This window comes from Dermacentor albipictus, chromosome 3 (assembly GCF_038994185.2).
Source record: "Dermacentor albipictus isolate Rhodes 1998 colony chromosome 3, USDA_Dalb.pri_finalv2, whole genome shotgun sequence".
NCBI classification, from domain to species: Eukaryota; Metazoa; Arthropoda; class Arachnida; order Ixodida; family Ixodidae; genus Dermacentor; species Dermacentor albipictus.
In genome coordinates this window covers 11,811,818-11,837,337 of record NC_091823.1, presented here as the reverse complement: position 1 = coordinate 11,837,337, position 25,520 = coordinate 11,811,818, and the positions used below count along the sequence as shown (strand labels likewise).

The window sequence follows — 25,520 nt, the reverse complement described above, 5'->3', positions numbered from 1 at the left end:
CATGTCGCGCAAAGTAAATATATGCTCATTCACTAGTCCCCTCCCCCTTTTTTTTTTTGTTGTTGCTCTTCTTCCAGTACGCGTTTGTCGATATCCGACATTTCTCCCTTTTATTTCTCGCATACTTGACTTTTGTGCAGTACGTAGCTTAACTTTGTATAAAGTCGTCAATATCTTTTATATTAACTTTAAGTAACCACCTCCTTCTCTTTTCTATTTTGTCTTTACTGTATTCAAGTGCAATATGTTTAAACACGTGTCACTGTCATTGCTTTTAGGTCACCTCGTGCCTAATTTTTGCAATGCGCTTGCAGATTTTGTCTATGCGTCCGAATGTGTGCCTTAGTTTGACAATTATGCTGCGAGCAACCTTTGATGCCTAAGGATTGGAGAGGAATTGAAAAGGCTGCAGTCGTGTGGCCATACTTACGCATATTCATCGGAAATACATTTCACGGGGGACGAATATCTCTCTGTGAATGTGGCTGCAGTGGCTCAACGACCATCACGTCGTGTTGTGGAGCCCAAGACTGCAGATACGCTTGTGCTTTAAGAGGAAGCTTTAGCTCGGGTGCTCCTATCTAAATACATGTAAAAGGAGAATTCGTTTTTCTCGGCAACTACTGCACCAAATTTGACGAGGTTTGTTGCTTTTAAAAGAAAAACTTAAACTCTAGTGACTGATGGCTTCGAATTTTTCATTTAAGTTCTTAACTTTTTATTACAATTTGACAAATATCGCAAGTTTTCAAAAAAAGAGAACCTATTAAGTTTACAACTCTGTAACTCTAAAACGAAAAACGATAATACAATTATTTCAATTGCATCTAATAGTTCATCTAAAGCAGACAAAATTTATATGCCATATATGAATCTAAAAGAAATAGTAATATGGAAATGCAGCTTTTGCAGAACCTTTGTAAACAACGTAACAAGTTCATGTAAGATGTAAAATGACATATCAAATTTGTCCGCTTTCAATGGTCTAATGAATGCCGTTAATGAATTTGTAAACTTCGTTCTTCTATATTTTTCGAACTTCCGAACTTTTGAAAATTCGTTTAACAAGATCCAGGAGCTAAATGGAAATTCCGCTTCCAACAGTCACCAGAATTTAACTTTATCTCTCAAATGCAACAAACTTCATTAAAATTGGTCCAGGGGCTATCTCATAAAACGTTTTTGCGTTTTACATGTATTTGAATAGGCCGCGTCGGAGTTGGGCCCTAGCTAAAGCTTACTCTTGAGGAAGCTTTTGCTCGGGCCCAACTCCGAGCTCCGAGTCATTGGAGCTCTGTATCCCGCATAAAGTTACATAAAGTGTTCTTATATTGCGCACAAATATCGACGCTCCTTTTTTTAAATCCTACAAAGTCACATCGCCGGATGGCATTGTGCATTGCTATGGACTGCTTTTCGAGGGCTGTGTTATGTTGTGTATGATATGCAACAACAGTGTTGAAGGGCAGGACGTATGGTCACGCAACACTTTTCAGCGTAAAAAAAAATGTGACTATGATATTCACTGGCAAAAAAAAAAAGCTAGAAACAGTAAGTTTGACACGAACAATTATAAACCCAAAAACGTCAATGAAAGTTCATCGAGAAAAGCACTTTTTTACGGGCGCAGTTTGAAACACGTGAGGAGGAGGAGGAAATAAAAGGGAAGGCAGGGATGTTAACCAGAAATGCGCCTGGTTGGCTAACCTACTCTGGGGGACGGGAAAGAGGGAAAATACGTAAAGCTACGTACATTGGGTATGGTATAAAGTTGGGGCCGTATAACCAGCCGTGGTATAACTCTCGTAGGAGTTGTGAAGGGGGCCCTTATGCTATATGCTGTCATATAAACACGAGAGCGCGTGAATAAGCAGAAACGTGTGTGAGACAGAAACAGAAACAATTACCGCTAATTTCGAAAAAAAAAGAACTGAAAGCGCTCGTCTTATAACATTTCAATAGAGAGGTAGTATCTATTCAGATCAAGCAGTACGAACTGGTACATGCTAAACACGGAACATTGACACGCCATGTCGTATTCTACGAGCCTTTTTTTTTTTGTTGTTGTCACAACATAAAAAGGTAGGCTACGTTAGAGCCAGCTTTTCCAAATATTTCCAAAGACGACGAAGTGTCTTTTGACACAGTCCTGTCTTTTGTAGCTACGATTTATTCCTGTGAAAGTCTGAGTGCATCCGTGAGTCGTCGCCCATTGCTCGGTGGTGATGGAAGTGGACCGCCCCGGCGGCGTCAGCCGCCGCCGCCTGCAGGAAGCGGATCAGTCAACAGATCGACAGCGACAGCGAGGACATCCAAGTCTACTCTCTCAGCAGTGACGACCCTTCCGACGACGACTTCGAACTTGTACAGAGCCGCAGAGCGAAGAGAAGGAACGCCAGTACGTTTCCATCGTTAAGTACGCAAACAGTAAGACACACGCAGAAGCCGGACGCCAATAACATCATATCTGTGCCCGTGTTCCCTACCATTAACATGAAGTTGCTTAACAGACAATCTGTGTCGATGTAAATGGAAGCCCCATCGCCAAACGAAATATCAGCATTCGAGTTAACACCCGAAAAAAAAAAAACCATGGCTATTGACGTCCAGCATGCGGGTGCTCTGACCACTTTACGCAGTTTAACAGACCTTGATGACATTCAGATGTGCTCCTACATCCTTCTGAGATCTGGTGTAGTCACCACGTTATCTACAACGTAGACTTGGCCATCCTTAATAAGGACTTGCCGATTCTTGTCAAGCCAGCAAATAATTATGTTGTTATCGATGTTACTCGGCTAGGCACTTCACGCTGCTCGAATATTGCATTCAAGGGTAAATACCAATCCACGCATGTTGTGATGGGACACTTCCGACAGGCTGTGCGGCCTTTCATTCCGCAGCCTCTTCAATACCGCATATGCATGAAACTGGGATACGTGAACAGCGTCTGCGAAAATTAAGCAGCATGCCCTCGCTGCGCTGAGCCCCACGCTACAGATAAATGTGGCACCGCTGTAAGGAAGTGTTCGAACTGCACTTCGTCGCATGAGGCTTAATCGAAGAATTGCCCATATATTAAGAACAAAATGGCCATCCTGAAAGAGATGGTGAGAGATCATTCATCTGATCGAAAAGCCGTCGCCATAATTAGGAGACAACGTTCCCGTCGCCGACGTTCTGCAAGGAAGGCTGTTACGCGCTTGCTACTTCCTACAACATCACCTCTTCCTCTGCCGCCCAGGCCATGCCCTGGAGAAACGATCACGCAGGACAAGGCCACCGAGAAATCCACATCAGCCGAAACTTGGCCTGCCTTACGAAAACGACAGCAACCCCCAACCGAACCACAGCAAACTTTCGATGGACAACCGTCGGTGATGTGTCCGACCAGGACAGGCAAGTAGATGTAATGCTGTAACTGCTAGTAATTAGAATCCGCTTAATACTGAGGAAGCTGCAAACACCAGCAGCTAGAAGTGCTCCGCAGGTACTCGATGCACTAAATCCAGGATTTGCTATTATCGCATAAGCACTATGCTAGAACATTAGTCCCCTTCCGCACTGAAGATAAAGGTGTGTCTATCTTGCGATGTAGTGCCAGAGTTATCAGGAACCGTATAGCAGACTTTGTTTTTATAGCAACGATTTGTTTTTACAAATCGTTGCCCTATACTGGTCATTTGCAAACCAAATACATCGGTTTCAGTCAGATTGCCTGGATAGGAATCTTTTGTCTTGTTCGTATGCGTAGCGCAGCAAAGTAATAATCTACATCCCCACGAATTTTCCGTATGCCACTCACGCAGTAGAGACTCATGTCGACAACTTTTATGTCTGCCTGCATGTCAAAAAGAAGACTGTCATTTACACTTATTCGAGCCTACATATCCCCGGTGGGCCACTTTGACGGGAAAAGCCTAAAGAAATACTGCTAATCAACAGTGACCCCTGGGTTATCACATGTGATTTCAACGAGCATCACCAGTTATGGGGAAGCACTAAAATTGACTCCAGAGTGCCTCCTTTGCTGCCGACTTCGATATGTGCTGTGTGACTGATGGCAGCCCTACATTTCTGCGAAGCATGACCTATAGTAGCTGCTTGGATTTGACTTTGGCAGCGGGCGTAAGCCAGCTGCCGGTGGTTGGCGGGGACCAGTTAACGTGCCGGGGGTCCCTCTTCGGTGTCATGGCGCTTAGCCTAAAGTATCAAATTGTTGACGGACATAGTTACACACGGAAGCGACCATATTGCAACATACATAAAGATTAGTGGAGTTGAGCAATCCTCCTCTGCTGTCGAGCGTACAGTTGATTCGTCATGTCGGGAAGGAGTTTCGCACAATATAGAAGATACCATTGCGGAGGCCATGAAAGTATTCAGCCGCTCGCTTGAAAGGTGGAAAGCTGCTCGCCGACAGGTGGAAAGAAAGTATCGGCACATGAAGTCCGTTCTAGAGCTGATAGCTGCACGACCTATGCAAAAGAAAGTCCAGCATCGTATTAATAAATTGCAAGACCCCGAAGATCGCTCTCGCACATATGGACAACAATTAGCGGTCTTCGTTCATGTTCACATCAAAGGAAGCCCTTTACTGCTCTTGCCCTCTGCCAACGCCGCTAGCAGCTTGAAGTGACTGAGGAGGTCTTAGCGTGGGTTGCTAATTCCGTGGTCGTCACTACTGACGCAGCTCGAAGTGGCGTCTATGAGGCACGTGTGCCAGAAATTAACGTGTCATTTTTACTCGAAGAGTTCGATGCTGCGCTGGCTACCTGTAGGCATTCTTCGTCACCAGGTCCAGATGGCATCGCGTACACTGCCCTATGCCACCTCGGACATGACGCACGTGGTGAGCTGCTCAAATACTACAATGAGTCGAGGCACAACGGCGTCGCTTCTAGACAATGAAAAGCGAGCCGCTTGATGCCAATTCTGAAATGTGGGAAGTCTCAGCTTGATTTATCATCACATCAACCGATTGCGCTTTCGAGCTGTGTCGGCAAAGTGATGGAAAGAATGATTCTTGGTCGCTTGGAATAGTACCTCGAGTGATTCAACGTCTATCCGGACGCCATGGTGGGCTTTTTTCGAGAACGTTATTGACCTCGTTACCTGGGTCCAAAACAAATATGCCTCAAGCGCCTACCAGTGGCACTCTTTCTCGATGTCAAAGGAGCGTACGATAACGTCGCCCATGAGGCCATACTCAACTCACATGAGACGGCGGGAGGTGGTAGCCAGACGTATCAATAGATTCAGGACTACTAGACTGAGAAGTGCGTTTTCTTGCACACCGAAGACGGCCCAACCGCGGACAGTTCATATTTCAATAATCGCCAACGACATGTGCATTTGGGCCTCTGCGGTGACTTGCCCTCAGGTGCGGGCCAAGCTTCAGCGGGTGGCAAACATGACGGCGTCTTTCTTATCTCCGAGAACAAGGCCTCAGTGTGTCTACTGAAAAGTGCGCATTGGTTGGTTTTACGCGCGAACAGATGTCATTCTATCCCTTTTCAATCAGCGATCAAGCTGTCTCTTATGTTAAGACCCGCCGCTTTCTGGGTGTCATCATTGACCGCAACATCTCCTGGAGCCCTCACTGCATCTTCTTGAAGTTCAATGTGATTGCTCAGGCCTTCATGTTTATCTGCTGGAAAACCTGGGGTACACCAGTCCGTTCTATGCTACAGCTTTACACTTTCTCTACTAGTTTTGTCAAATACATGCAACACCAATATTCGCGCTTTGGAGAGCATACACGCACGTCTTTAGGGCTGCCTCAGTGCACCTCAACACCACAACAATTGCCATCCCGAGAGACCATATGGTCCAGATAAACGTACCTGTCGACTCTCTCAGAACACACATTCGCCATCTGTCAAGGATCCCCGACCATCACACCAGCCGAGAGACCTCAATTGACCTTTTCAAAAGTTATTAGCGCTCATCAAGAATGCCTACCATCATATTACACACCGGTGGCGATGCCTTCACCTCCCCTCTAGTGCCTGCGACAGCGTCAAGTGAACTTTGCTATTCCCGCAATTACAAAGAAGGCGAATCATCCGTCACCGGCTCTGAAACAACTAACGCTCCTAATACTGCATCAAACCTACCATGACCACATTGATATATATACCGGTGGTTCGACCTCACATACCAGTGCAACTGCCACGTTTGTTGTTCCAGCTAAGCAGGTTACAGGTAAATTCAAAGTGCCACACTGACTGCATCTACGGTGGCAGAACTTGTAACCCTCGATGCAACTATTACCTACGTCACTGAAGAGCCTGCACAGAAATTGGTGGCATTTTGTGACTCTAAGGTAGCTCTTTAGAGCATCAAGTCTGCCTTACATCACCGAACATACGTGCAGATAATATCCGACATCAGGGAAGTACACCAACCTGCTCTGGATACAGGCGGCAACAAAATCTTTCAGAGGATTTCTGCTCATTCTGGAATCGTCGGCAACGGCTTCGCTGACAGGGCTGCCCGGTCTGCCTACGAAGGGATCCAGAGGCACCCAATACATTTAACGAGGACAGACGCTGCCAGGGAACTTCGTCTGCTTGCACGCAAGACAGTGCCAAGCCATCTGGCGCTCAAGTGCGTTCGATTGCCGACTGCATAAGCTGGGCCCCTTGCTTCGGCTACAACTGCCATCTGGCCTTTCCCGCGGCGAAACGACCTTGCTGTGCCACTTGCCGCGGAGAGTGCCGTGCACGAACGCTTACTCCTATCGCATGGGAATAACCGGGAGTCCGATGCGCAACTCCTGTAGGTGGGAGGAAACAAACGAGCACCTATTGTGTATCCGTCCTCGCTGCGACATACAACGCCTCTCTCTCAGGACAACGTTAAACCGACTGGACTCGCGATTGTTATCTGAATCAACGATACTCGGACCATGTCCCCACCTGCCACTGGCACAAAAAGCGATTCGTGCACTAGCACACTACTTGAAGGGTCACCGGTTTAAGAGACCGCTTATAGTGTCCCTGTGCAAGAGCACTGCACGGGCCTGATTTCTCGACCTATGAAGCCTTTCTCGTCCGGCGCTTTACGAAGCCCGAGCCCAGCCCGGGTCCATGGTTCCAAGCTCGTGCCCGCCCCGCGGCGGCCATGGTGCGGGCACCAGTAAAAGAAAAGTAACAAAATATTTTTTTTCCTTACATATTCTACCCTATCTGTCAGCCTCACTTTCCTAGAGTCTAACCAGCTGCAATGTATAAGCAATAAAAGACCGAAATCTTTGTTTCTCCAATGGGAACATCACTGATCTGGCCCATTGCCTATACTGTTATTTTTCCCCTGGTACACACCTTGCTCGTACGATTTGGTCCTATGAGGTCACTTAGCACGCGAATATACACGTATACATATATATAGGCACAGGCAAATTCACGAACATACAGCATAAAATAAACTCACAAGTAGAGACAACCCTTGCGTTAGCGCTAAAATAATATAATAGTATCGAGAGTTGTAATAGTGCAATCGCAAAAGCGGTAACAAGGAAATTATTTAACGAGCGTTTTCGCCATAATTAATTTTTTGTTACCCGAAAACAATGTTGGTTTTTGTGGAAAAAAAATGAATTTCATCTGTTTTTTCAATTTCTGTGCTAAAGTATATTAAGAGCCAGCTCTTTGGACGTGTCACTTCTGCTTGGCACAGAATGCCTTGGGCCATGCAATGCATAATGTTCGCGTCTGCTCGAAGGCACGACTTAGGCCCCTTAATGAGTGGGCCCGAGTCCGGCACGCACCAATGGCTCCATGCCCGAGCACTGCCCGGGCCCGCCGAAAAAGGCTTCGGACGGCCCGGCCCGGGCCTGTGCAGTGCTCTACCTTGTGAACCCTCCCACGTGCACTTACTCCTTACTCTCTCCCTCTTTTCCACTTTCTATCCCCCTTTTCCTTACCCACAGTGTAGGGTAGGAAACCGGATGCTCGTCTGGTTGACATCCCTGTCTTTCCTCTCCTTATACTTTCTCTCCTCTTTCCAAATTCCATGACCTTGCTTCCCAGCCAAATATATTTGAGAGTGAGCTTGAGGCACTTCCCCTTTATTTCATATTTGGCGTTATTCTTAAGGTGTTGGTCCTGAAGAACAGACAATCCGTCTTTGGGCCGTTTGTTTGTTAAGTTTAATTTTTCAAAGCTGTTTTTTTAGTCATCATTTTAGTCACCTCCATCATCTATATAGCAATTAGTCTTGCACACATAGATTGAACGTCTCTTGTCTTTCTACGTTGTGTTCTCCTCTTTTTTGTGACGCTTCAACTTTTTCTTCTTCAAGTTCCAGAGCGCTGTGAGCACCTCAAACAACGACATCAGCAGGGGCAATAAGCACGATGTAAATGCATCGTTAATTCCTTTCGCTTCGAAGACACGTACACTGAGCATAGAAGCTAACCATTAGCAAATAAGGAAAACGTAGAAACCAGTTGCTTTAAAGGTACGCTAAAGCGAAACAATAAATCAGTTTACACTAATGGAGCATTGTTTGAGAACCCTGCAGGCAGTCATTTAAAAAACATAGTTTGATTATTAGATGAAAAAAACGAAGGTCCAAGTATCAGTATTTGAATTTCGCGCCGCAACCCCAGCGCCGGTACGTCAGCGTGACGTCAGGGATTCCAAAGTATGTTTTCGCATTTGGGCCGCGTTGGCTAAATAAAGGTTCCCGAAACTTGCCATGCGTAATATTTGGTTCCTTTTGAACACAATGTAGTCAATCTGTACCGCTGTATATAATAAGTAGTCCCTAGAAGATGCCATCAAAATCCAAGACGTCACAGACCCCAGGTGCGGGAACTTAAGTAGGCGTCGCCACCCGTATTTCGTTTTTGCGCTTTTTCTGGCTTACCAAAAGTGTTATCGTTGTGAGAGTGGTGTTTTTGGCGTTGTAGAACGGTAATTGATCGATGCAGAAGAAATCTTTTTTCAGTTAAGTGTTCCTTTAATGAGCGGACATCCTTGGTTTCCTGCGGCATCGCTATTACCTCAGGAATTCGATTAGCAATGTGCTGTGAAAAAAAAAAAGATAATGTCACTAACGCGACGAGTTCGTGCGACGTTGTGCTGTATAACTAATGAAGCTATTTTAATGAAGCGATCGAAAGCCACACTAGTCGCGAAAGAAAGCTCCGATATTTCCATCACGCTGAAGTAAAAATTAAAATCCTCATTCCAGTCCATTTTCGCGTTATGAAGCAACTTTTCTAAGTACGCTGTTGACATTTTCCCTCGATATGACTCTTCAACTGGAAGGAAGCCGGGAAGCCACTTCCCGCCTAACCTGCGATGAACCTGACATTTAAGTGGCCATAAGGCAGTGCCCATTAGCGCGTCTTGTTTACTACGGGAGAAGGAAGCTACATTCAACATATTCGTCTTGCCTATCATATTCTCAGGCGCAGCTATTGCTTACTCATGCGTGGGTGGATCGCAGACTTCAGGGCGCAGATAGTTACGCGTTCCTCAAGCTCGAACCTGGCGTTATTGCATTCACAGATGGGTTATCACATCCTCATTTTATATTTCACGTTGGAAGCTTCATAGTGGCAGTGTCGGATCCTGTTTCGTTCTCATTATGCGTTGCGGTTTTTAAAGCTAGCGATATCCTTGGTCTAATTAGAAGTCCGACGCCTTAGTTTTCGCAAGCGGCCGTTGCGATCAAATTTCAGGAAGGTCGTGCGAGGCGGAAGGTCTACATTCGCTAATGAGACTCCTACGACGCGCGCAGTAAACTAAATTAGTTCCCCACACTTCTTCTTCTTCTTCTTCTTCTTCTTCTTCTTCTTCTTCTTCTTCTTCTTCTTCTTCTTATTATTATTATTATTATTATTATTATTATTATTATTATTATTAGTAGTAGTAGTAGTAGTAGTAGTAGTAGTAGTAGTAGTAGTAGTAGTAGTAGTAGTAGTAGTAGTATGATTATTATTATTATTATTGAGTGAGATCACAGTGATGGGGGTGCCAAATTATGGACGCATATTCTAAGAGGGTCTGATAAGAGAACTGTATATGCGAAGTCTGGTATCTGTGTTTGCAAGGTGTAAGCGCCATTTCAGGTAACCAAGTTTTTTACATGCTTTTGTGGTAATGTACTCAATGTGAGCATTCCAGCTTAAATTGGAGGCAAACAGAACACCCAAGTACTCGATTGAAGATATTGAGTCAAAAGTAATAACGCGTTTTGTATACTGGTCAGATGTAAGTCGAGTAATCGAAGCAAATTTAAGTGTTAATTTAGTTTTGGCTGTGTTAATTTCCATCTGCCATGTGTCACAACAGTCAGTTAGTTTTATTAAATCAGACTGCAGCCCAGAGACTGCAGCGCAGACTGCAGTACAGATGTCCGCAGGGCAGCTTATTTCATTATACAAGACGCAGTCATCTGCGAAGAGACGTATTTGTGAAATAGTGTTAGTTGCGATGTCATTGATGCATATTAAACATAGCAGTGGGCCAAGGACGGGCCCTTGAGGAAGTCTCAAACTGACGTGAGTTTAGCTAGAAAAGGAGTTGCTTAAACTGATTACTTTAAATCTGTTCGTTAGCAGCTCCTCAATCGACCACCTCGTGTCACGCTGTAAGTTGCTAGCTTTCAAGTTTAGTCCATTATGAGGTACCCGGTCGAAAGGTTTAGAAAAATCAATAAAAATGGCATCTGTACAAATTAATGTGTACAGAGAGATATGAATATCTGTTACAAGTTCATATAGTTGCGTCTGACACCAGCGATTTTGACGAAATCCACGTTGATTATCAAGGAGCAGGCTATTTTCGTAAGATAGGCTATCATGTCGGAGTACACGATGTGTTCCAGAAATTAGTAACAAATAGATGTCAGTGATATAGGCCTGTAATTATTAGGGTCTGCTGTGTCACCAGTTTTAAATACCGGTATTACTAATGCTGATTTCCAATCTTCCGGTAGGCACCCCATCTCTAGGGACTGCTGAAATATTAAGATAACAAGACAGAAGAGTACTGCAAGGTTAATTTTAGAAGTTTAGCACTTGTACCGCCAAGACCTGGGCTGCTTTTATGACGAAGCCTGTGAATTGCGTCAGAGACACCATGTTCACATATCGTGATGGATGAAAAATGGAATTGAATAGATAATTGTTCAAGTACGTGAGTGTTATCAAGCGGCAGTTCATTAGTGAAAACTGCACAGAAGCATTTGCTCTGTGCTATTTCTTGTGTTAAACACTGCTCCGCTTTCGGAAATGAGTAAGGGAGCAGTGTGATTTGGTTTTGGGTTAACCACTTGCCAGAACTCTTTTGGATCAGTTTTTATCATATTGGGAAGGGTGCAATTAAAGAACTTGTTTTTAGCTTCGAGAATTGTAGTTTCTGTAGGGCGGGCTATGGTTTTCTAAGTTTACCACTCTTCTTGAGCGTTTCTTCAGGCAGCTTTTCTGAACGCTATTTTTTTCTTGTTTATGTATTTTTTCACTTCGCGGTTAAACCATGGATCGTTCTGGCTTAAGCTGATGGTTATTTTTGGTAGACACTTAGTTTCAACTTCTTTGAGTTTGGTTGCTCAGTGGCTATGGTGTTAGGCTGCTGAGCACGAGGCCGCGGGATCGAATCCCGGCCACGGCGGCCGCATTTCGATGGGGGCGAAATGCGAAAACACCCGTGTGCTTAGATTTAGGTGCACGTTAAAGAACCCCAGGTGGTCCAAATTTCCGGAGTCCTCCACTACGGCGTGCCTCATAATCAGAAAGTGGCTTTGGCACGTAAAACCCCATAATTTTTTTAACTTCTTTGAGTTTATCGCGGAACAAGCTCCAGTTATCATTTACCGTTCTGTTTCGAAGATTGTATGCAAAGTCGGCTGTGAATGAGCCTAACATACCAATCATTCTGCTAGTGTCGGCGCGTGCGTAGTTGACAATACATTTTTTCGCTGTATTTTGCTCGGCAGGTTTCAATGCAAAGGGACACCACCATGTGATCACTTAATGATTCTAGTACATGTGTTGCAGCAAGGTCTGGATGATTTGTGTAAAGAATGTCTACTACGTGGACAGCCTGAGTTGCTTCGCGCACAAATTGAGTTAAATGGTGGAAGTGCAAGATTTGTAGAAAATTGAGGCTTTCAGATCTGTTGCTATTTGCCTTCAAGGACGACGTCGACAGCTCGATACCTGGGTAATTAAAGTCACCCCCTAATATCCATATGAATTTTGGGAACCGGGATATGACCTGTTGTGCAACATCATTAAAAAAATGAACAAATTCCAAACGGCTATCAGTTGGACATTAGTATACACCAATGACACATTGCGGGTATCTAATGCATGCAGAGACCCAGACTACATCAAGGGGAGAATCGGCTATCAGTAGAGACGGTTGATAGTCATCTTTAATGACTATCGTAACTCTGCCTCATCGAAAGGCTTCCAAGTCCTTTCGAAAGATTACAAAAGATCGGTCAAGCGCAAGTCGGCTGTTTGTGATCTGGCTGGAGAGCCACGTTTCCGTACCTGTTACTATATCTGTGGTGTAAGAATGTATGAACGTTTTTGGTTCGTCAATCTTGTGATAAAGGCTGCGAAAATTTGCCAAGAGCAATGAGACTGCACGTATGAACATAATCTTACGCCTCTCAGTTGTTTTTCGTCAATTACTGGAAAGTTGGTTGCTTGCAGCAACCTGCACAACATTATTAGTGACTGAATCATACCGGTAAACAGAGCCTTTGAAATGTAGGGACGTAAAACAAATAGAAAACCGCTCGTTTTCTTCAGTAATAGATGTTATTGCTATATATGATGTAACGCGCACGCACGCACGTACGCACGCACGCACACACATGTATAATATAGCTGCATTAAGTACGCTTTTTATTTCTGGGACCTGTCCAACAATAATAAATACCAGAGGGTTTCGACGGATAACAAAACAGAAATGCACGGAAGTACACAAAGGTATTAGTGCGTAACCATTATTTATGTTCTGCTCAGAAGAAACAAGGCATGACGAAGAGCAGAAAATGGGCTACCAATATTTTCATTTGCGCAAGCCTGCTCTTTCTTTTTTATATTGTATCTGCAATGAAGCGAAATAATTCGAATAGGGTTTACTATTACCTTGGCAGCCTGTTACTGAGAGAAAAATACTCCTGGCTGCTTTGTTTCGCCACCTAAGGTAGAGCTTATGTAGCCTTGAAATGGCTTTTTCTTATGCCTCTGTACTGAGCCTCAGTTTTTGTTTAGAGTAGAATTTCGGTAAACGAAAATCGCTTAAACAGAACAACAGCCTCTAGATTGCTTGCTTTTGCATTTGGGTAATGCAAAGAATACTTTTGTTATTCGGAACCAGTATTTTCATAACTATCTGTAAATGTAGCTACATAAGCACGCTCTAACAAAGCGTTTTTAGAAGATTGATGACTGTAAGCATCTTTTGCGACACCTGTATTTAACCGGAAAGCCGTAGTAAAAGAAATCTTGGCATAAACTGAAACAGGTAAGCGTTTGATATATTTTAAGTACATGACATGCGCTGACCTGGATAGCTTCGCGTCGCCACCACTCATCCCATACATCACCAAATGAAAGACAACCGCGGACTCCTTACAGAGTGTCAGACGATAATTTGAACTCCCTCTGAACAAGCGCATATTCTTGGGCCAATGACTGATGCAGCAAGTGCGTTGATATCGTGTTGATATGTTACCGGCGCCTGCTCGATAACGAGACTAAAAAAGGTTATCCAATCCAGCAGCCATCGACTGCGCCCAAAACACGGGACAAAGTAGCTACTGCATTGACTTCTTTATGCTTAACATATCCAACTGTGTTAAGAAGGTGTATAACATATAGTGCGGCACATCTGCACAGCTTTCTCAGTTTACGGCACTCCTGTTAATCGGATAATGTTTTTACGGTTCCTGGGGGTTCGTTGTATGTATATTCAATGATTTATTTTTAACAAGTAGAAAATTGGGAATGTGGGCTCCGTTAGAGCCAGTTGTCTAAAATCTCACATTCGTTACTCAGACAAGAACATAAAAAAGGGAAAGTAAGAAAATAATTCCAACAAGCGCATAACACTCGTGAACACAGAAGTGTGTCGCATAAAAATATACACGGGGTATGCTCTACGGTCACCAACCAAGGAAAACGCCGTGTTTGCTGTAAACCAAAGCCAGTATTGGCACATATTGCGTTACTCCTGTAATTTCGCCGTCACGCTTATTATTCTCGCGGCGCACAATTATGCGCATGCCTGGACGACCTATAGCTTGCGCATGCGCATTCGTGGGTATATATTTGATGCGAAATTCAGGTTGCAGCTATTCCAAGCCTCAGTGGCTTCGTGTTTGAGGCAAGTGTACAGAGTCATATGGTTGTGTTACTGTAACAATATCACACGGTTATCCAGGCAGTTGACTTTTTTAGAGCGTCGAATGTCAAGGTTTAGTTTGTAATAAAAAATGCTGGAGCATTTACCGCTGCAAGATTGTCCCTATAGAATCACCTGCGCAGCTTCTACCAGTCGTCTCTCCCTGGCGGGATTACGACAGGCAATAAGCAGTTACCTCTGTGTAGTAGAGCAAAAGTTCTCCAAAGCTGTTCTCTAGTGCTACATTTTTGAGACGAAACGTTTTTCTTTTCTTTTTCTTCTTACCGCAGAAGTAACCTGTATAACCATATAGAGAAGAGACAGCATGTATATATTAGGTTGATCTTGTTTTGTGCTGTCACACGATCGGTGTTCCCACTCTTCATGAAATCATGGCTCGTATCCTAGGCAACAGTCTTCAACCGCACTTCAACAGACAAAAAAAATAAGAAAGTTGGGAAGAACTGTAGCACCGTTATTCTTCGCCATTTGCGTTTTTCATCCTTGGCTGCTTTTAATCTTGCATTCACTGGAGCAAGAAAGTCAGTGCTTCCCTCCACGCTTTTTCTCCGTTTGTTCTTCAATTTTCGTCTCTAACGTAAATGTAAATTAATCGACTCTCGCCTTAAGAATATGCGTATCTGTTTTCTTTCTTTCCCTCCATAATATTTTGCGCTGTCAAGGTTGCATTACCAACTCGCCCAGCAAACCACCTTTCTGAAGAATATTTTGCTCTGAAAGTATGCGCGCCATTTTTCTTCGAAGCTTGTAATAAACCTCACCATAACTCGAGCAGTTATTCTTAACTGAATATGCCCATTGGCTTCGCGAAGGCACATTGTAGCGCAGTTATTACATCCAGGCGGATTTAGTGGCGAAGAGTTTCCGCCGGCATTTGAATGCACATGATGAGCTGAAGTTGAAGGCCAGTATGCGGCACAGCTCGCACGAATGACGCGCGCCGATAACATTCACGTAGTTGTGTCAGCATGTGGTGGCATGGAATCGCTGACTACAATATTGAATAGAGAAAATGTGTCCGACGATTACGATACTCCCTAGTGCGAAATTTGAGCGCAGCTCCATACTTAATTGTTTCCATTTCGTGATATATTGAGGCGAAGTATTTGAGACCGAAATCACCGCACCGATTGTCAGTGGGCCAGTGCCGTCAACGCCTTGGAAAGGAGTAGCCGGCGCGAATTAATGGCGACGGCATCCCCTAAAAACCATGTAATAATAATAATAATAATAATAATAATAATAGTAATAATAATAATAATAATAATAATAATAATAATAATAATAATAATAATAATAATAATAATAATAATAATAATAATAATAATAATAATAATAATAATAATAATAATAATAATAATTATAATAATAATAATAATAATAATAATAATAATAAACGCCTTCGTAGAGGGAGGGGAATTATGAGAACGCCAGCGTGATGAACGGCATCGAAGCCATGGCTGTGGTAGAGGACGACGACGAACGCGCAAGCAGCGGCACGAGCGCGTTTGCGCAGTTAGGCCGGGCTGCGCCGACGCTCAATCCAGGCACCCAGGAGCTGCGCTCTAAAGCACCTAAATTAAATATCACCAGGCGAAACACTGCATAATTACGACTATAATGGTACCCCCGTTCTTGTCGGATTATTTCTTCATCCAACTGCGTGATGTCTGAATGAAAGGGTCACCTGCCCCAGCCTTAACGAAGGGAATCTTTAACAATAATAGAAACAGAAATGAAATTTACCACTTCCTTTGTTGTTTAGAATAAAAAAAAAACGAGTGGAAGTTTCTTCTTTCATTGCCGTTTTCTCGTGGATTGTACAAAGAAGCGTCCTGCAGACTTGATCACCGCTCATTTATGGTAGATTTGGAAAGAAGTGAGAGGTTGTATTGCTAGAGCGTGGAAGAAGCAGATAGAGAAAGAGGAGCGATTTCTTTGAACACGCTCAGACGCTCATCACAATTTATTAAAAAAATTAAATTATGGGGTTTTACGTGCCAAAACCACTTTCTGATTATGAGGCACGCCGTAGTGGGGGACTCCGGAAATTTTGACCACCTGGCGTTCTTTAACGTGCACCTAAATCTAAGTACATGGGTGTTTTCGCATTTCGCCCCCATCGCATCACAATTTATGGCGATGACCATCGCCTCTTGTCGAAAAGTGCGTCCCTTTTCATCGGCTCATCCCTGAACTCCCGACATAAATTGTTGAAAGAAACGTCCGGTGCGCAAAGTCCATCGCTGTCCACTTATCCGAATCAAATGAAGCTACGGACAAGGAATTTCCCTATCCAGTCACAATTGCTCGAAGCAAAATAAAGAAACATAAAAAAAGAAGCAATGCTTTGTGAATGCCTTCCTGTGAGGCCTTGAGGCCTGCCTTCTACCTCAAGGCATGTTCCACGGACGTTATCTGGCTCCCCATAAGTTCTTTCTTTTAATATTCCAAAGTGTTCCGCAATCTGTGCGTCTCCGGAAGCAAGGAAACGGGGAGAGGTGACCTACGTCGATGGAAGATGAAAAGAGAAGAGCGAAGAGCGATTAAGTTCTAAGCAGCGGCATGCTTCCTAAGCTAGGAAATGCTTTTACCCCACGGGCAGCACATCCATCCAGTGCAGCGAAGCATCTTCGCATGGGCCGATGGCATAAGTTGAGAACAGAAAAATAAATAGGGGGCCGGCAGTTTTTTTTTCTGTGTCACGTATTTCGAGGAGAGCTTTAGCATCTCGTGAACCACGATCAACTTCATGGCAAACACTACGCGACCGGCTTTCCTCCTTTGCTTTGCTTCCTTGTGATCGAGCACTCCAGAAACAAAGGAAGAAGACAGAAGAAATGCACAGAGTGCTTCTGAACAGTCACAAATACGCAATTCAAGAAGAGCTGGCCCATACAGTGGCTATTGGCGCCACAAGTTCGTGTCAATACAGAAGAAACGAAAACACAGTGCGTAATTTGCTATTGGTCCCCCGAGAATAGGCTTTATGGTCAAGGCGACATAAATACTACCATTGCCATTTGTTGGGCATAAATACATAAATACCAATAAATACGAATAAATACGAATGCGACATAAATACGAATGTTAAAGTAAGGATGCGAAACTCTTAAACCTATCTTTTATTTTATATCATATTTGTTTGCTTAAATATACTGCGACACGGTTAAAAGGCAGCAACTAAAAGTGCAAGGAATGAAAAAGGCGACATATTCACTCCCCCACTTTTCAAGTACATCTCTTTGTGCACAGATCAGCCCAGAACTGGTGTGCGCAACGCGCGTGAACAAGCCAGCGCACCCAAACGCACGCAGGCGCACGAGCTCACGGCAACACGCCCTGTCAACGCGCGCACGAGTGCGAGCCATTAGCAGCGTGCACATTTTAAGTGCGGATCGCTTAAGCGAAAGAACCGCCGCCCTTGATTCTCGCACTTTCGAATGCCGTGAACGACGCTTAAACCGAGGGCCGCACGCCATCTTCTACGGCTCGTTTACACCAACATTGATAATCCTCACTCAAGATACAGGCCAGAGCGCTCTCGAGGATAGCCACACCAACGGGTTGAGGCCATTAGCGCTTACGAGAACAATCGATTCTCCATTAGAAGCTTGGATGAGGCACTTTCGCGTCTAAGTTTTGTGTTGCCGCCTCAAGACACCAGACCGGCGTGAGAGAGTGTCTGCGTTAAGCCTCGCCTGATGGAGACTTAGTATGCGTCGTATAACGTATTTTAAACAAGGTTTTCTGTGAATTAGTTTTTGTTAGTAAACTGTAAATGGCATTCTGACGCGCCGCAGACGAAAGAGGCATTGCGGTCCAATAATATTGTGCATGTTCATCACGCATCTTCAAGTGTGTGTGAAGCGCAGCTTCTGTAAAACTGCTAATTCAAAATGCTATAAGTTTGCCAATTTTATCCATGCGTCTTTGGCGTAAAGGAAACTGTGCCATCACGCAACCATGCTACGCAATGTGACACGCACTGCGGTCACGTCAATGACCTGGCTGTCTTTGGCACGATTGTGTCATTGTGGCTTAATAATTAGACCGTCGGGCTACTGCACTAGGGCACCGAGGTTCGATTCCAGCAACGATGTCTTAAGCGCCGGCTTCTCGGAAAGACAGGTGCCGCACCCAGCTTCCATGGTCTGGAAAGCGCGAGAGGGTTGAATGAATGTTGATTTCACAGAAATATACAAAGAAGCTATGTCTCAGAGGCTGACAAAAAAGCACGAATGGTTAAGGTTACGTCCCCTTTCCCAGCATGCAAAGCGCTCGAGCACACACGATAAGCAAACTACATAAGGTGAATACATACACCGTAAACGGAAACTACATGCAATACATAACATAAGAGAGAAGGACTTTTTATTAGAAAAACATTTTTGCCGGTGACGCGTATGCAACTGCTGGCATGCTACTCTGGATAGGATGGGGAATGGCATGGAAAGAATCCAGATGAGAGTAGAAAAAAGACGAAAAGAGAATAAAACTAAGTATGAAATGCGTAAGTGAATCTGATACTAATATTGACAGGTGAGATGACGGGTAAATTTAGGCTTTCCTATACGAAGTGGCGAATCTTAAAAGCTTGCCGATTAGACCAATTTGTGACAGGTAATTGACCAATAAATCCAAAAACCGCTGTTGTTTTGAAGGGCCCGGCATTGGACCTAAGATGCTGTGTAAGGTTAATGGATCCATTCGAATGTGACAAGAAAGTCTGGCTATCAAGAGAAACAGCGCCCCTGGAATTTGCCGCTTCACCAAGATAACTTTCTGCGATATATTGACCCAGAAGTGAGATCGAACAGTGGATCATATATTACTTGCAGTTCCCGCCTACATAACAGAGATGTTGAACGCTATTTGCAGTTTCAAAGTAAACAATAATTTTTGAACTGACAATAAATAGATGTTCAGTCAAAAAAAATTCCTAGAGATGGTGATTCGGTTACAGTAGTGTATATGGCAGGATGATGAACATCTGCAACTATGAATGAATGCTTTTGCATGCCTTCCGTATCTTTCCATTGTTTAGGTTATGTGCTCGTATTATATTTGTGTTCTTTCGGAAGGTGTTTTCGGAAGAAGAAGCTTTCGTTAAGCCTAATATTTTGAAACATTGCAATAGCTCGCAAAGCAAGCGTTGTTTGAAAGGCACGAACGCTCTCTTTCCGGACACATCGACACATTCAGATTCGATAGCAAGACAAATGATCGACGTCATTTTTTCCCTGGGGTCTTACGTCCCAAAACCATGACTTGCTTATGAGGTAAGCTGTATAGTGGGAAACTCTGGATTAATTTCGATCTCTTGTTGTTCTTTAACGTTCAACTAAACCTGAGTGCACTAGCCACTTTGCATTTTGCCCCAATCGAAATGTGCCCGCCGCGGCCGGGATTAAGGCGCGCCATCTTGACTACGTTTCTTGTCAGCCTTTCTTTTTCTTACGTAATAATAGCTATTTTTATTTTTACTTCGAACACCCTCTCACCTAGAAGGTAAGAGTTGCTCTTACTAAACAGTATAGTTTATTTGACATAGTTATGTTTTACTTAGCTGCGTAGAACGTTCTTACAGAACAAAAGAAACCAACAGAGATTTAACGACGAAAATTATAATTTGTGAAGTGTAGTCTATCTATGCCATTTAGTGGCCATTAATTTTCAAGTGACGAAAGCACTGACAGTGAAGTGGGACTGCGCACCACGTGCCAAAATCGCATAATCGTCAGCGTGTTGGTCATTCGCGGCCACTTCATCTCCAAAAACCGTCTCGTCGGTGCACCCAGCGGAGGCAAATATGGCGCTTTATAGTACGAGGCGTGTCACGTCGACACTGTTGGGCCACCGCTACCGCTGGCGCCATTGCGCCTTAAGCTCGCTGTGCGTTTCCCCCCTCGTGACGGCACAATGAGGCCGCACGCCAGTCATCTGTTTGCGGGGTCGGCGCAATGATTGCCAAAGGGTTGTGTGCCCTGTGCCGAATGTGCACACTACGGCGCGTAGGCAGCAACCCCATGTCTCAATCAGGCGATAAACTGCGAAGGACGGCGTCGAATGTGGAGCTCCCCCAGGCGCCCATCAAATAAGCGCGACGCTAGTCCAACACGGTGTGTGTGTGTGGGTCGGCGCGAGCCGCGGTTCCAATCGTCGCCCCGCGTGGAAGTCTGGACATCTGTGCCGGCTCATTGGTTGTGTACTCGCCGCCGCTTCGCACGAAGGATGGAGCTTGCGCGCGGCGGAGACTCGTGGGGAGAACCGAGTATGCGTTCGACGAGTGTGCTAAACTCGGGATTCTGTCGGGGTCCTCGCTATTGAGACATGGAGCGAATTGGGAATCCATTCTTTAGTGAACCGCATAAAAGCGAATGCGGGTGGCGGCGAGTGGAGGTTGCGCAAGTTTACCGAGTGAACTTTGGCGTCCACACGCCGTTCGGCTGACGACTAACTCGTATAACAATACTGCGGGCGTCAATTAATAAAAAAAGCGAAAGCAATATATTGAACATAGGTGGAAGCGATGGTGTACAGACAGACAGACAACGAACAGAATACGAAGAATGGACCAGTGCAAACGATGACTTGCCGCGCCATGGCCATGACTCGAAATGTCGATGTGCTTGTTTTGATAGTTCGAGATAGTTTTCGACGGCGAAGTCGTTATCACGGCGTTCAGTAAGTCGCAGTTGATCAATCGGTTGATGAGCAATGCATTATTGGAAGTGAGGTATCCCGGCTATGAGATTGGAGGTAAAGGGCTTCTTACGACATGTCCTATTATATAGTGAGCGTTCAAGAACTGAACGAAAGCGACATCAATTGTTATTGACAAACATGACCTCGTCATTCTTGACTTGATCTGCCGGACTCACTATTTTGTTGCTGATTGAAACACTCGCGTCTTGCACGTTTTAGATTAAGAACGGTAACAATGCAAGATAACGGTTTTAGCTGGCGTTGTAACTTTTCTTTTTAAGATTGTTTTAAGTTTTAAGATTTCTTTTAAGATTTAAGATTTAAGATTTAAGGTCGTTCCAGTTTTTTGTTATACCTCAAGAGAGTGGGTGCGGTTTTGCTGCTACTCCCTATTCACAGTCCATTCACAGGTCATAGTGAACAAGAGAAGTGTGCGCATACACTTGGGCAATTTATCACGCGATACAATAAGTAAATTTGTATCTGTTGTGGCAATGAGGTAAGAGAGGGGCTAAAAGCCGTATACAAGAACAACTGTCGTCAACTGATCTTTTAAATGCTATTAACTTGGGGGAAAAGTATATACATATTGCAACAGAACTGCTTGTTGGCCTAGTCGGTGCTTGCTAAAAGATGTTTTTTTGCCGCAATTCATACGCCACGCTACGGGTGTGGTGTATGAAATTCCCCTTGAGTGTGGCAAGTCCTATATAGGACAGACTGGACGCTGCATAAATGAACGAGCCAGGGAACACGAACTCAATCTAATGAAACATGGCGTGACACATTTGCCTGCGCACTGCAAGGCCTGCATGTGCAAACTACGTTTTTTCTGAGATTAAGGTTCTTGGCAGAAGTAGGTTTCAAACAGCAATTGAGCTAATGGAGGCTTACTATATAAAAAATAAAGGTACAAATTGCATTAGCGATACATCTATCGTGCTCTATAAATCGGCAACTAGATTTCTTGACCGCTAGGTAACGTAGATTTGTGAACAGCCAGGGCATGCGTGTATGTGTATATATATTCATGGGTCACAGCCCAAATGAAATCAGCTGGAAGTGCCGCCCGTGTTGCCTTTATGTGTCTTCCTTTTGTGTGTGTTTAATTGCACAAAAAAAATGTCTTTTATATACATATTGTCTTTGGTATATTTAATATTTTTCGACGAAATTAACAAGAGTGGCTGTTGTCGGAACATGGCAACAAATTGTCTTATTTTAACCCAATAAGTAAAATCATATTTAGAGACACATTGAGTAGGAAAACAGGTTCGGGAGTGATCAATTGCTCAATCAATCAAGTTGTCAATTTAAGCCACGTAGGTTCAGTATGAATGACTGCGCTGTGGAAAGTCTAATCTGTCCAAAATATTTTCTTCCAGCATTACACAGAATTAATATGTGGCTAACTTTATTTTTTCTCGTGGTATGAAATGCGCCTGTTTATAGATACCGTGCGTTGCTGCAACGTGTGTCCGCCTAATCGGCCATTTAAGTGAACAACAAAAATCAGTGATTTTGCTGATCAATCCTTCACGTGCACCGAATGTGGTAAGGTAGGAAAAATTTCAGCAAGGAAGATACCATCTGGTATCATAAAAAATCAGCTCTGAGTTAAACGCGTAGAGCAGCCGAACTAACTCTAACAAAACTATCTTTATGAAAATTTCCAAGGTAGAGGCGACATTCACTAAAGTCAAGACTGCGATTTGCAGTGGCAATTTAAAATAAACGTTCTTCAGAAAAGTCCGTACCGCTAAACAATTCAATGCACTTCAATGCATCCTTCAAGCACTCGACAAAGCTAAAATGGGCAATCATCCAGAGATTTCGTGGCGTGCACTAAGTTTATATTATTTCCGCCGTTTCATCCGTAATTTCGCGTCTCCTTACCGCAGTCGTCAAAAAAGACGCTTTTACATGGGGCTCGCCCCAAGCTGCTGCCTTTCCGACGCTTATCAATATCCCCACGACTTCTGTTTTTAGAGCATGTTGATCCGACCGCACCGTCATAAGTTCGCACAGATGCCAGCGGCCATTGAATCGGTGCCGTCCTCGTTCAGTGTCAGTGCGCACATGACATCGTTATGGCGTATGCTAGCCGCCTCCTGTCCGCACCGGAGGAGAATTATTGAATCATAGAACGAGCTTATTATGCTCTTGTCTGGGCTGTCGCCAAATTTCGCACTATACCTGATTGGCCACACCTTCACCGTGGTAACAGAAAGCCCTCTGTTGGCTTTCTTCGCTCAAGGATACCACAGGCCACCTAGGTTGTTGGGCTCTCCGCCTGCAAGAATACTCGTTTTCAGTAGTGCACAATTAAGTGAATTCAGCTCCATCAAAATTTTGATTGCTTGTCACGGCATCCCGCAGATTCCCCTGACGTCATCGAACAAGACACCAATGCCTGCGCCGTGTCTGTCTCGGACCTGCTTGACATAGGGGACGAACAACGCCGCGACTCGGCTTTGCGTTCCATCATCGACAGTCTTAGCTCTGCTGCACCCGACCCTTCACTCCACGTGCTCTGCCTTCACGACGCCACCTTATACCGCCACAATATGCGTCCCGACGGCCCTGGACTCCTTCGCGTCCCTCCTGCCCATCTGCAGTCAGCTGTCCTCCGCCAGCTTCAAGATGAACTTACCGCTTGCCACCTAGGTGTCACCCGCATTTAAAATCGCGTCAAGAGCCCTTTCTTCTGGCCCAGTCTCTGCTGCTCCATGCAGCGATATGTCGATAGATTCAATCAATTCCAACGCCATAAGTGGCCAGATACGCTTCCAGCTGGTCTATTTTATCCTATTGACATGTCCGCAGAACCATTGTTTCATGTCGGGCTCGGCCTTTTTGGTCCCTTTCCAACCTCTACATCAGGAAACAAGCGGGTCGCCGTCGCGACCGACTACGCGACGCGATACGCCATTATCTGCCCCTCCTTAATCAGCTGCGCTACGGATGTCGCCGGATTTCTTCTTTATGACATCATCTTGCATAATGGTGCTTCACGACAGCTTATGACCGACCAAGCCCAGTACCTTTTATCTCGCGTCATCGAGGACATCCATCGGTCATGCTCTACTCACCACAAGCTCACAACCACTTATCACCTACAAACGAACGGACTCATAGAGCGCCTGAACCGAACTCTGAGCGATATGCTCTCAATGTACGTTTCAGCCGACCACCACGATTGGGACGCTATTTTGTCGTATGTTACTTTCGCTTACAACTCGTCAAGGCATGACACCACTGGCTATTCACTGTTTTGTCTTATCTATGGACGCGAACGTTCTCTGCCTCTTAGTGCTTTACTTCTCGCTGCTCTAAATTCATCCACTGCGTACGTTCTCGATGCCATATCGCGCCACGATACAGCTCGCCAGATCGCTCGTGAACGGCTCACAGTATCCCAGGCTTCCCAAAAAGCTCTCTATGACCATCGCTAGAGAGACCGTCGCCCAGGTTCCCTCGTGCTGCTGTGGTCTCCGTCCCGCTGTATCGGTCTCTTCTAAAAGCAATTATCTTGTTACGGCGGCGCTTACAGTGTGTTACGTCGAGTCAACGACGGTACATGCGAAATTGAACCAGTCGTCGAGCCAGCGCCATCTACTCGACCACTCTCTGCTATCGTGCACGTTGTGAGACTAAACTCGGCGTGACGGGCCCCTCTGGTTTGCCCTAACAAGCACCCAGTCGGCACTCACGCCAATGGGTGGGGAGTGAAGCCGCGAGACAGTGAAGGGGCTGCTACTGCTGTCGGTCGGGTGACGACGACAGCGACGAAGTGTCCACAGGCTCGCGAGAGGCTTGCATTCGTCACCACTGCTTGTGAGTGTTGTAACCTTGAATATAGCAATAATTTGTAAATACATGCTGTTCTCGTAACAATATCTTTCAGCGCCAAACTATTCCACTAGTATCAGATCTCACATTGCCCTTTCTGTTGGAGCATTTCGACCTACTTAAAACATCACCCTCACTGACCTTTCTCATTCCTTTCAGTTCCTCCGTTATGTCCCTTTTCTTTTTCTTGCATAGGATAGCAAACTGGATGTGCGTATGGTTGACTTTCCTGCCTTTGCTTCCATTCTCTCTGTCTTTCTCCCTCTGTTCCTTGACCTGCCCTGCTTCACTTGAGCTGGGTAGTCTTGTAAAGTTGTAGTGCATGCTAAGCCACGCTCACCGTAACACTGACCACTGCTCTGCGATGTCGCCCCGCCGGTGTTCAAACGTCGTCTGCTAGCTGCTGGTGACAGGAGAGGACTCTGAAGATGAATACAATGTGTTGCAATGCCAGCTCTTCCTAACAGCTGGCGCTATAACGCTACAACTTTCCCGATATTACGCTGTTTAGAGACACAGTGTTGCCGGATGCTTAGGCAAGTAATTTCGTGCGGACGC

At 44.8% G+C, this 25,520-nt stretch overlaps 1 protein-coding gene and 1 long non-coding RNA gene across 2 annotated transcripts in view; one reads left to right on the top strand and one right to left on the bottom strand.

Moving 5' to 3' along the window:
* LOC139057228 (corticotropin-releasing factor receptor 2-like) overlaps positions 1-25,520 on the bottom strand; it is a 290,004-nt gene that overhangs the window by 175,848 nt on the left and 88,636 nt on the right. The gene's annotated exons all lie outside the window — the stretch shown is intronic.
* The window catches only part of LOC139057230 (uncharacterized), a 348,067-nt gene that overhangs the window by 237,337 nt on the left and 85,210 nt on the right, over positions 1-25,520 (top strand). The window lies entirely within an intron of this gene.